The 13,865-nt window shown below is 31.7% G+C and overlaps 1 protein-coding gene across 1 annotated transcript in view; it reads right to left on the bottom strand.

Annotated features, from left to right (window-relative positions):
• Positions 1-10,937, bottom strand: part of LOC118181489 (uncharacterized) — a 90,170-nt gene extending 79,233 nt beyond the window's left edge. Inside the window, exon 1 of the mRNA XM_035350644.2 lies at positions 10,747-10,937. The gene's annotated coding sequence lies outside the window, so the exon portion shown is untranslated. The remainder of the gene's footprint in view (positions 1-10,746) is intronic.
• Positions 10,938-13,865: the final 2,928 nt, after the last annotated feature.

Genomic DNA, 13,865 nt, shown 5'->3' with positions numbered 1-13,865 from the left:
TAACCAGTCAAGTTGTACCTAATCTTGTCGTTTGATTCTAAAATGAATTCTAGGTCGTACTCGCTCTTAGACAGTAAATGCAATTTATAATCTTCTATAAAATGATGTTATTAGTTTTGAACTCAATATTAATTTTTCTCCATACCTTAATAATGACGCAATTGCAATACGTCAGTAAATAAGTAAAGTTTTTCTTATTTACTAAATAATGTGCTCTCGAATAAGAAATAACTTCCTGCCACTAAATACTTTCATTTAAAATTTTAAATTTACTTTCAAATTTTAAAATAATTCTATGATTTTTTTAAAAAATTAGCAAAATGTTTAAAAGAGGATTAATATCCTTCAGGGTAACTTTTGTAACTCTTTTATAATAAATTTTGTCTATGCGTTTGTATTCCAATTCGCACTTAGTCATTGCACCGCTAATCATACGAGAGGCATTTCATCCAATAGATTTTGCTTTTCTTTATTGCGTTTAGACATGAACAACACAAGCATCCAAGCCTTACCAAGGATTTGATCTTAAATCTAATGGCATGTCTTCCTCTACAAAAATTGGCCGAGAATGATAAGAAGGATGAAATCATGCTCATATAAGATATTATTAACAAATTAAAAAAAACAGCTTTTTTTAATAATCAGTCTATAAGAACCTGGCCAAAACTGTCATTACTGAGAATGTAGATCTTCATTCGACCAGCGGCCATATGAATAAAACCCTGTATCTCCAATTCAAATTTTGCACAGGATTTACATAGCCTATGAGAATTTCTAAGCTTCTAAAGTGATTATGTGGGTTCCACCAATCTCGAAATATTGAATAACCAAACATGAAGAAAATTTTTATAATTTTATTAAACTTAACAAACTTTTATATTATAATATTTATATATTTATATATAAACTTAACAATATTTACTTTTCTAGTTTTTAATATACTTTTGTAAATAGTAATTCCATTTCATATATAAAGTACTAAGCCACAATGTTCATGTCCTATCTCAAATCAGATAAAAAATTATTTATTAGATTCATTTTGAAACTTAAAATGTTTATCATATGCATTTAGTTTATATAAATCCATCTATAGCACATTTTACTTTAACATTTATACTTGAGTTACATTTAATTTCTAACCAATCAGTACGGATTTAGTTTTCCAATATAAATTAAATTTTTAATCATCTGTAAATTTTTAATTTTGTATGTTGCAATCACAGCCATGTGCATAATTTAAGAATTCGAAACACTTCGTAGAGAATATATTACCGCAGAATTGCTCTATTTCCTTTGCAGTTTCTAACATATTTGTAAGAATATTTTAAAGGACTTGAACGTATTTTTGGAAAATCGAATCTTTCACATAAAACTTAGATTTAAACATCCTAAATGATTTATTGCACTATATACCATTAATTTTTCTCTTATACCAGATTCGAAAGTCGTCTTCTTTCGATTGAAAAGAAAGAATTGATTTCTTTAGGCAATAAAAATCAAGGAGCGTAAACTTTCTGAACACTTTCTGTGGCCTTGTAAAACAGAAATAGTGCATTCAATTGGGCCGAATAATTTGCCCCTAGCAAAAGAAGAACACTTGGATTTGCTCCCGTTAACCAAGTAACGACGAGCTCATAATAATCGCAGCAATTAATATCCCGTAGTTCCCGTTCCGTTAAGAAAGGGTGAGAAACGGATGCAGCACTAAAGATCCATTCCTCGCGTGTAACATAAGCATTTTGCTACAGTTTTCCATTTGTTGTTGGTAAACATGAAATGCTCATTGAATCTCGAAATATAAGAAAGCTGTTGAAGGTTGCGTAGCTTCCAAAGTGTTCCTTTCGTTCTTCAAACAGAAGATCGTGGGATCTTACATGGATTGCAGATATTTTCTGTTCCTGAGAGTCCATAAGTTTTTATTTCTGACTGATAAATCCTATTTTAAACACTGAAGGAGAAATATCCGCCTCCAGCCACAGATAACATACAAAAATTTAACAAAGTGTGAAAGCACCATCTCTCACAAGTAGAAATTAAGAAAAGAAAAGTAAGTATAATAGAGTCCACTAGAGAATAAACAGTCCGCTGCTAATGCAGAATGAGATGTTTCAGAATTGCTTCTTTACGCTATAAACTAAAAACAGTAACAGGATTGATGAAAGTCTAAGGCAGAAAGAAATTCTGAACTCATTTGAGTCATGGGGTCACTTTCTCCTCAACTCACGCAGACTTCACTAATTAACTGAAACCAACAACCGTCATTACTACGCAACCATTACTCGGTGCATTGACTTAGTTACAAGTCTGCTTCGTCTGTTTTACGTGCACCTACTGGCTACTATATTCACTCTAAATTTCAGATCTTTTCTCAGAAACCGAACAGGCTTTCTCTTTACAATAAAAACGATATTGCATTAAACGTTGGTCTTAGCAAAAAAGTAATATTGCATTAAACAATAATACGTTCACAATTACCCAATTTCAATACGGTGGGTAGTTACAAAAATAAACTACAATAAAATATGAATTTTAATAATCGAAGCCTTAAAGAAATTGTTATTTTCCTTGATTTATAAAGAATCATACTTCAAGTTTGTTGAAATAAATTCCCAAAACTGCTGAAAATTTTACTGAAAATTAAATGCAATCAGAGTGTTGTAGTTTTAGATCAGAATAATAAATTACACTGTAGAGACATTAGGTATTTTTGGAAGCCGGCAAATGAAAAATGAGCAGCGCCTTCGCCGGGAATCGAACCGTAGACCTTTGGAATATGAGCCCAGCGTGCAGACCACTACACCACGAAGGCACGCTAAGAAATAGGGAGAAATACCTTATAACACCTGCAAGAAATATGAGTTACCCTGCCAGTACTTAACACAATTAGATTGCGGCTGTTATCATCACTCGCACACAAAATTTTAAACTTTATATTCTCACAATGAACCAGCTGTAAATATTTTCATATTGTAATTTGAACTCTTAAACCAACTAGTAATATGTATTTACATTTGACTTCCGCTGATTGCAGTAAGTAAAGAGGGGCAGTTTCTGCAACTTCAAAACATCATGTGTTCCTCTATGTTTCTACATTTTCTCCCATTTAAATGCACACCTAGTAAAACTCATAAATATAGCTTAAAACTGAAACTTATATATCAAGAAGAGAATATTTTATTAATTTAACGAATTCAGAAAAAATTATAAATGAGACTTTAAACAATTACATACTTTTGCCACTATTTATGATTTAGCCAAAATATGTTTTCACTGTCTAGATATACTGCTTGGTAGATGAAAATAAGTTACTGATTTTTTTTAAATGACAAATTTCTTTCTTTCTACTGTAAAAGAGGAAAAGTCATCGCGCATATATTCGAATGATTTACAACTAGGTCAACAAAAAATAGAAATATCGGGGCAAAATAAATAAATCATGTACAAATAATATAATGCATTACTATTACATGCAATTATAGAGGTAAATTATAGTAATAAAATTGGTATATACTTGAAACAGATAATACTTTTTATTAATTTCAATTTCATTTTAGCTTTTAACATAAATATTATTTCAAAGTTTATATTACATATTCCCTCATTGTGATGAACTATATCAAATAAACGAGGCACAACGCTGTCTCTTAAAAATCTGAATGAGAGACACAAGGAAATTCTCCTAACTAAATTCGAGTACAATTAAACAGGTTAATGTTTATTCTAATCTTATTTTCTGCCAGTTATTATGAATAGAGTTAAGCTCTTAGCAGATTTGTGTACTCTTCATTTTGTTTATGAATTCATTTGATAAACTCAGAAGATCGTTTAACCATCAATAATGAATCTTTCTATTATTGTTATTAAATATAAGAAACAGAGGTTTTTAATTTCAATTTATAACATGAAATGACAGTGTAGTTGATTAGACGTGGCTGTCATCGATAATCTCGTTTCCAGTAAAATGAAAGACTGATCTCACGAAGAATCATATGTGGATCAGGTTATTCACAAGACTTAAAAACCAGTAAAAATTGCTGTTTTACTCAGTTATGTCCCAAATTTGATCGTGAATATCCCGTGAAATATGAATTTGATCGTGAATAAGATGAATTGAGGAAATCTTGTGCTTCCCTTCCTCTCTCGGAAATCTCTCAAGGCAACTTGAAATTCGATGTATTTTAAGTTCTCACAATCTTCGAAAGTGCTAAAACCATTGCCTTGCCTTAATGAACTGAATTCATTTGACATGTGATACGTCTTGTCTAACAATTATACTCTTCTCGATGTTATCAATTCTATTGTTCCTATAAAAGCTTATTTGTTTCTAGTTGAGGAGCATGTCAGAATGATTTTACTCCTGAAGTAGAGAGACCTGTGTCTGATCTTTCTCGGAATCGATAGAGTTTTATTTAAAATATACGCCAAAAGAAAGCTAATTTTGCCTAATTTTAAGCATGTACTCATTAAATTTAGTATATTATACGCATATACTTTACTCCAAAAACAAAAACAAAAAAAAGAACCTCTCAACAGAGCGACATATATTTGACTACGCATCAAAGTAGTGTTTACTGTTGGATGAAATTTTCATCCTTTAACTCAGTTTATTAAAATAAAAGCTAAAATATTACGTGCAATTAGAGAATAAATTATGTCTGTTATTTTTACGCCTTTCTCTCTTTCGCTTCAAGGTTAAATTCTTAAATTTATTTAGATGTGAGCTCACTTTGCCTTTCTTTATCACTTGGTATTAAATTAGACTAAAATTTCCTTTTTCAATAAATCCTTTCCCAATGATGCTCAATTTATTTTCAATCACATTTAAATAATAATTTGTTGACACTGTAATTTTCTTATTTTGAATCGCAATATGTTGCAATAAAAATGAGGAAATAAAGACAATGCTCATAAGATTGTGTGCGTGCCGAGAATCTCCTAAAACAAGGAAGTAGCTGTTATTACAAAGTCTAATTTTTCGCTCAAAACAATGCAAATTCTTTTTAATTTAAAGGGAAAACTTCGCTCGTTAGTTATACTGCTTGAACAAGTAAATTAAACTTTAACTTGAAAAGTGTTTAGTTATGAAGGTCATGCTACTTCGCTTACTTTTTAAAACAATTATATTAATTTATAAAACTGGAAGTAAAGCACAATAAAATTCATAAAACAAAGCATTGAGATGACACTTGAAGTAATTTTTTAACCCCCAAAACCTAGAACTTTAGAATTACTCATCCGCCAAAATGATTGATTCTCTCCCTTACTAAAACGGTGTTCGTTAACTGACAATAGTTCTAGTATTATTGTACTGATGGGTCAATCAGCAGCCTTAATATTAAGATAAAAAGTATATTAACACAAAATATGTGCATTATATATTTTATATGCTGCATTTTTATGATGAATTTATAAGGAATTATTGTTTTCCCCCAGAGTGCTTTTATTGCAGGAGGTTCAGTTATTTGGAAAATCCGGGGTTTTGGAAGTCCTGGGGAAGAGATAGTTGACTTTTTGTGTTTCTTTCAATTGTCTGATTATAAAATCTGAAAAGAAAACTCTTTAAAATAGAAATATCTGTGTAAGTACTGGTATTTTCCCCCTTTTGAGTTAAAGAGCTATTAATAACAACATATAATATACAAGTTAAAGTATTGAAAGGCTAGGTTTTAAATTATTATTAATTTTGTTTTGAGTTGCAGTAACACGGCAAAATACATTTGCTTTTACAAAATTTATTAAAAAAAATAAAAGTAATGTAAAGAAAAGAGAAAAGAATCATTCCATATGTCACAATTAATATTTAATTGAAAACATTAATATTATTACTCTTATTATTATCACACTGTGATATTTATATTAATCAGTTACACTTCTGATTAAGAAAATGTATGGTAAAAATAAATTTGCAGTGTCATTAATGATCTAAAAATTAGCTTCAAGTGAATTTCTGTTATTGCAGGCCGTTCGAATACCAAGCAGGAATGTATGACTCTAATCTGACAAAAATGTTTTCAGTATGTCAAGTGAACAACATGACACAGATTAATATCTCTGTAATTCTGTCAGATTTGAAGGGCCTTTCTCCTTATTTGGAAGATAACGTCATACCTCTTTCCTGTTCAATTTTCCCTTCGTTTAAGGCCTGATTTTTTATACGTATTCTTCAATGGAATATAGGTTGCAACAGCATTTTTACGCATTCTAAGATGGCAGTGTTGCTTAACATTTCAGATATATTTATACACAAGGAAATTTATCGCTTCTGATAAAAGACCAGTGCAGAAACATCTTAATTTTCGTGAATAGGTAATAAAAACTCATTCTGCAGTTTAACTAATGAGGAGTTGAACGAATTTATCTTCTAACTGTGAGTCAAAGAATAATATTTCTTTTAGACCTATGCCCCAAAAGACCAAAATTTATACGTCTATCCTATATTAACAGCACAGAAGAGAAGGAAATAATATAAAATAAAACCTTTCCTGTGGTTTTAATCATTTCACTAGTGGTTCCTTATAGAACACCTATAACCAACCGTTCTGAAGTAAGATTCGAGTAATATAGTCATCTAGATTTAAAACTGCTGTTAAAGAATTCTGAAGAACAGTGCATGTTAGAAACTTCTGGAACTCAGAAGAGCAAATATAAATTCGCCATTTGTTTTGGAAATTAACTGTAATTTTCTTCGAAAAGCATATTGGAAATGAAAAAAACATTCTGTCTTATTAATGTCAGATACCTTTACAATATTGTAAATTGTGCCTAACTGTAACTGAAGAGCCTGGAATGCTGTTTTTGGAAAATCTAAGAAAATGCCTCTCATTTTGAATACTTTTCTAGCACATTATTACAATAAACTAAGGAAATATGCAACAAATCATTTTTTAAAAGTCTGTACCGAAATGCGTAATATTAGGCGTTAGAAATATGTTTTGTTAATTAAAGCAATAGTGTAAATGTTTTTAGATGTCAATCAGATGTATTATAAATTAAATGCGATCTAAATTGCATTAACTGACGATGAAATAAAACAAATATTTTAATTATTAACAACTGCATTTAAATTACTCAGTTTATTAAGCAATAAATTAAAAGAAAAGGAAATTGTTGCTTGTTTTTCTCTTAATTGTTACGACATATAAATTCAACTATGCGCATTTTATTATTCGATAATATTAATCCTAAAGTAATTTTCCCTTAAAAGAGATAAGCTTGGCAGAGAAAGCAATAAAACAAGTTAAAAACATCCATATTCGTGTTTCACGTTTAGTAGGTTTTTTTCTCGGACCAGAATTTCCAAAAACTTTAGCAGGTATTGCACTATTGATGTTTTCACGTATAAAATAAGACATCACAATCATTGCGTGCTTTAAATTTAATCCATTTTATTAATAAAGTCTTGAGCATTAGATATAAAATAAACACTTTAATTCGTATTAATAAAGTTTCCAGCTCTTTGATACGTAAAATAATAGCAAATGTTTGAAACAATTATATTAATTTTAATAGAATAGTATGAACATCAATACGTGCAGTCAAGTATGCACATTTAGCTGTATTGGAGAAATAGTCGAAGGATACTGGAATTCTTTTTTCGTGGAGACAATGAAATAGTTGATGGATTAATTGTCTACCTCTTTAATATTTTCCCACCTATGTTACTTGTCTGACAATCACATTCGAACAAATCCACGAATTTTATCAGGGCAATGAACATGTTATTGCGCTGCTCTTGGCATGAACTTTGGACTTCTTATAAGTGACAGCACGTCTTTACTCAGCTCCGTTCCAATTTTGCAAACGGCTTGCTGCCCCTTTTTCCTATCACTAAACCACCAGACGTTCTGCTTGCTGTGTACTTAAAAAGCTTCCTACAGCCGCAAAACACTACAGGCTTACAAACATCCAAGCTTTCTCAAGAATTCGAGCCCAAGGCCAAAGATTCTCTAGCCAGCATCACTAACCACTTAACGATTAGGGTGGCATGGCAATATTTGAATTTAATGTTTTTGATGTACCTATAATGGTCTTATTTGTTGTAAACCTGAAGCATCATAATACAATACAGGGCCACTTGGGGTTCAAGAGAGGCAGACAGTTCCCGACAAATAAACAATAAATTTTCAATACAGTTGCATAATAAAAGTTGCAGATTTTCCATTTAAAACTACTTATTAACCACACTATCTGGATTAATTTAGTTTTAACACTTGTTTTTAGGAGAAAATTACTGGGCATTAATTACTTTGCACGTTGTTCGCAAAGACAAAGCAATTTTCATACTTCCCCTTGACGAAGAATACAAGTTTTTCCTCAGATTTGGTAATCAAGAAAAAATATATGATCACATTTTATAGATGTCTCTAAAGAAAACAAAATTCCACATGAAGAAGCTGCTTCTGTATATGAATGGAAACCGTGTAGAAAACTTGTATGTTTCATAAATTTATCCTTGTTTAGTAAACGTTAAAAGTATTTTGAAAGTATAACAAAGGTGTTTTGCGCAATATGTAGCCGATGAGAAATATAAGCAAATAACTTACTAGCAAAGAAGCTAGCTTTTTTTGTCATAGGTTCGCCTTTTTTTCGCTTTTACTTATTGCCAGTACGCCACCAGATGATATATCTAACGTAAAATATCTTCTGCGTTAAAAAATATACCACGCTCACCTAAAATTGCTCTATCGTCATGAATCGTAGCAATAGCAATTAGCAAATAAAAATGAAGCTTTTAAAACTGGATAGCAATCAATCCATTTATTGAATAAACATGTAGCTACAGAAACATTCGTGTCTTTCCAAGATAGACAGTTTAATGTCGTTTGCTGTTCCGCGAGATGTGTTGCCATAGATTACACAGTTCATCAATAAGTTCACCAACTGAAAGCAAGATTGTGATGTTGCATACATATCCCTTGTAAACAACTATCTTATGCGGAAAACATCCTCTTGTTGAAGTTGATAGACGTGACAGCATTTACAACATGATACAACGAAGTAATATCTGTCGCAGTGAGAAAACCAGCAGAATACATGGATAAGAGCATTTTCATCTTCTAGTGCAAACAACATTACAGCACACACAGTCTCAATTCGCACGGTATTCGGGAAATGTAACTTGCACTTATATTTTGGTGCATATTTTCCTCTTGCCTGTTATATGTCGGGAATTTTCTATGATTCGCATGCTTGGCTGAGCGATCTTTGCATATTATGGGTGGACATTATCAGACGATTTTTCTAAATGCGTGGAATTTTAGATACAATCTATGGTACCAGTTTCTTATAGAATTCTATGTTTTAGCGAATGAGACTGATTATTTTTAATAAGCTGTTTTCAAAGGTAAGCGATTATTTTTCAGCAGGAGATGTATATAATCGCAATGTATCTATTACTGACTGAGCAGAGAAACTTGCAGATATATTAAAGATCTAAGCAGAGCTTTAATAATAAGAACCCGCTATTTGCTTTGGTGTGTTGTAAAATGAATATAAAGTTTACATTCATAACTAAATTTGATTCGTGGATATTTCATCTTCATCTGAATTATTTATTTTATCATAACTTTAAATAAAAGTGTTTTAGACTATCTTAATTCATAATTATGCTATATTAAATGAAAAATAAATATAAGTTAAAATATTAGTATACACTCAGTTGAATGAATCTAATTTTCTCCAAAAGTGAAGCTTTATATATTATCACAAATAATATATAAACGATGTAATAAGAGTTAAAAATTGTATAGTAAATTGAAAGAGGAAGAAAATAATTCATATACTATTAAATACTAACTATAATAAAGCAAGATAATTTTGAAATATATAAAAATAACGCGTGCTGTAAAAAAGTAATGTTAATGTAGATACTTTATGTTGGTTAAATTACCGTATTTGACGGCATATAAGACGCACTTTTTTTCCTAAATTTGGTCTCAAAAAAGTTACCTGCGTCTTATACGTGAAGGTAATTGCATTCAATAATTGTTTATTTGGCTTTTACGAAACGTGAGAACTAAAAGAAACCACGCTATTGAAACTTTTTTTCTTTGTGTGTGGCCGTCTAAATAAGGATGCGTCTTATATGCCAGCGCGTCTTATATGCCGTCAAATGCGGTATTAGCAAGCAGAACAAGGACCTGATATCAAAGCATTTTAATTAAGAAAAAATAAAAAAATCAGCCCGATTTCAATGCATCTCATGATGAATAATATCATTAAAAAAATCCTTCTAAAGCTACTGAAACAATTACTTTTAAAACGCATCATCCTAAATCCCCGGTAAAGATGCCACCTAATTCTTAAACAAAACCTGTTATTTTAATCTGTGCTGAAAACAGAAGATAATAACCTGATTTCCTTTGCTGTTCTTGTTTTCAAAATGTTGTTTATTTAAATCAAATCTTGAATAATACATACCCTTATAAATATATAGAAGTTTTTTAGTCTTTGATTACTCAAACAAAACAATCAATAAATATATTTATTAAAATTAAACAGTTTTATAATACTTATAAATATAAATTGCCGGAACATTTTTCAATTCTAATTAATGTTTTTTTTTTTTTTTTTTTTTTTTTCCCCCGCAAGGAAAACGTTATACAGAAAATATTGTTATTTAAGCTACATTCGAAATAAATGACTGTAATTTATAGCTTAAAATAAATTCTTTTGGGCATATAAATTGCGTTTAAATAAACCGGCTTTCATCTAAATTTGGGGAAGTGCAAAACAGTAATAACTCACCTGACCGCAAAATTGAAACCCTTCTAGTTGGGAAAAAGTTATCCACTTCCGAAATCACACATGCGAGTTGTTCTCCGGCGTTCCGACTGTCTCGAGAAAGGCAGAACTCGTTGAGTGGCTCGAGTCTCGTTTGCGTGTCCGGCACGCGCGCTCCCCAAAACTGGGTTAGCTGGTTTCTCCGCGGTGGTGCGTCACGGCAATAAGAGCCAATAGTGGAAGCTCTGAACCGCGTCTATGCTGGCCGTCGACCTTCGCTCTCCACCCGGAATGTCGCGCAGGAGGGCCACGAAGGATTTTTCTGAAACAACAACCTCCTGTTCCACCAGCCACAAAAGCACGAAATTCCGGTGTCGTCTGGCCTCGAATTGTTTTAAACAGCACAATGTTTCAGGTACCGTAAACGAAGGCACAGTAATCGAAAGGAATTTCTACATAATTTCAATAGGTGAATGCATAAACATGTTGAGCAATGCAGAACACAAAGAATAAAAAGAGTTATACAGCATAACCGGATGGCATCAAATGCATTCCTTGTTCGTATTGGACAGTCTTCTAATCTGGCACATATGGTATTTTATCTGGTTCTCAATGCCATCACAATGTGATTAACGAAAACTTCCGAAATTTGGTTAGTTAACCTTTTAATGATAAGACATTTGCGGTTGTTGTGATAGGACAATGTCATGGTAGGATAACCATGACAGTTATGATAGGACAATTCGTGATAAGATCATCGTGGTAACAAACAGAAAACTTTGAGAGCATTACTAGATTATGAGACGCTGCTTCCATATGTTCTGTATTTACAACTCAGCATAGCCAGTTAAGAACTCGAATTGTACTCCAGACAGGAATATAGGTGCAAGAACATTCTTCATGATAACTAATAGGAAAACTGATGACTCTAAAACAACGCCCTATATAACTTTAATAACGATTACTCTATACTGCCTTAATTTGCCCGACTAGTCTTGCCTCTTCTCTAGTAATCCTTTAAATGCGGAGGGTATGTAATGAGAAATTCCGAACATTCTTCTAAGTATTCTTATGATGTAATGAACAATATATCCATCTGGCAAGCTGAAGATCTTTGACTTGATTCCTGACCAAAACACGGTTGATTTTACAAGATTACTGATGACAAAAGAACTTGATGACTCTATAGCAGGGGAGCCAATCTTTTTGGAAAGAGGGACACTATCTGAAGAGAAATTATGCGTGCTAAATCCAACTTTTCGAGCATAATAAAAGTATGAAAAGAGGAAATAATTTTATTTATAGGCTGATTATGGGATTTTTATGCACAGAGCACATTTTTTTTCATATAAGTCTGAGTAATGGAAATTAAAAAAATAACATAATAAATAAAACACAAGTATACACAGGTTTTATTGCTAATAAACATTCTAAAGTTTCAGTCAGGTTATGTATAAAATAAAAATGAAAAATGAAGAACTTCAAATATTGTTACAAATATTTCATTCTAAATAATTATTAAGCAGTCGGTACTTAATCCACTTTTGAATCTGTATTTTTTTTTTACTAAGTCATCTATATTATGATTAGTTCTTGAAGATGCTAACAAAATCAGGTGTTTTTGGTATATATCGGATAATTTTGAATTACATTTTCATTTTATTATGTTCATGATAGTTCAAACATTTATTCACAAATTTACGTTGATCCAAACCTACAACAATATCTGAAAGCCAAATCGTGCAAATTGGGAAAAACTGCTTGTTGTTACAAATATCCAAAATTCAATATTATTTGAATCACTTGCTGTTGAAATAAGTTCAGTATATTTTCTTTTCAGAATAGTCTGATGGTGTAGGTCAACAATGGATTTCAGTTGGGTAACAATTAACGTCTTGCAGAGAAATTAAAAAAGGACTTAACGAAAAGATCAGCATTTTTTATGATCTTGAAAATCATAAAACCTAGAACTGATTGAATCCTACAAAACGGACCTTAAATTTTTAAATCTATCATCGTTTGGAGCATTACTGTCTTTGGTAACTAGTGCCTGCATTAATGGGAAATGTGTTAGTTTTTTCTGTCTAAAATCGAATTTAAAATGCAAAGTTTTTTTTTTCACAAAAGTAGATATGTGACCACCTAAAGTAGGATTTTACAATCTTTTCCCTGTAATCTTAAATTTAAATTATTTAGGTGTCCTATTATATCGGTGAGAAAAGCTAAATTTCATAGTCAATCTTCATTCTTGAGTAGCAAGCATTCACTGGGTAGTTCCTTGCTTTCTTCCAGATATTTTTAAAACACTCTCTTAAATTCCAAAATCCTGCGAGTACACTCACTTCCTTTAGAAAGCCAGCGCACACTACTCTGAAGAATTCCAAAATCCTGCGACATCTTGGCAACATCTTGGCCCATCTTGGCCTATCGATACGACGATGGTGTTTCTAGACAAAGTTATTTTATCAACCACATTTTTGACGCTTACATCACTGACATTTTGAGCAAATATTAAAAGGCTACTCTTGATTGTGTCCTCTCAGCCAGAATAGGGTTTTTTTCTTGCAGGGCTAAACAACAGGAAAAGTTCATAAGAAACCTTCACCATATTTTCTATTTGGTCATTTCTCTTCTGAAACAAGAATTATTGGCTAAATAAAGATTTCTTTTAATATTATTATTATTATTGATAAATTCCTTTCGCAAGTGAGATCCGACGGGCTGTTTGCTGTTGAAATCACTATGCAGTTGATTAAAATGCCGGTCCAGGTTAAAAGTTTCCGCACTGCAACACAAATTTCGCAAATAACCAAACAGGCTTGGAAGTATTTTGATATGTAAAAAAAAAAAAAATTCTTCTCAGGTTATTTTAAAAGCACGAATTGCAATATCCCTTTCATATTTTCTTTTCAATGCCGAAAGTTTATCCGTGCACATAGTGAAAATAAAATTTGTAAAACAACCACGATTGACACTAAAATTTGAAAATGGTTCAATAATACTTGACGCCTTGCTCGGCAGTTTAAACTGAACCAGACAGCCGGAATGTAGCACACGTTCTCGCTCGACAACGAGCCAAAGCAAGGCAACTCAAATCACTGAGCTCGTCTCATTACCACGCTGTCTTATCGCTGTACTGGTGT

Source organism: Stegodyphus dumicola, chromosome 1, assembly GCF_044657685.1.
Source record: "Stegodyphus dumicola isolate Sdum_Otavi_A_Nest chromosome 1, ASM4465768v1".
Taxonomy (NCBI): Eukaryota; Metazoa; Arthropoda; class Arachnida; order Araneae; family Eresidae; genus Stegodyphus; species Stegodyphus dumicola.
This window is presented reverse-complemented; position numbering and strand designations above follow the sequence as displayed.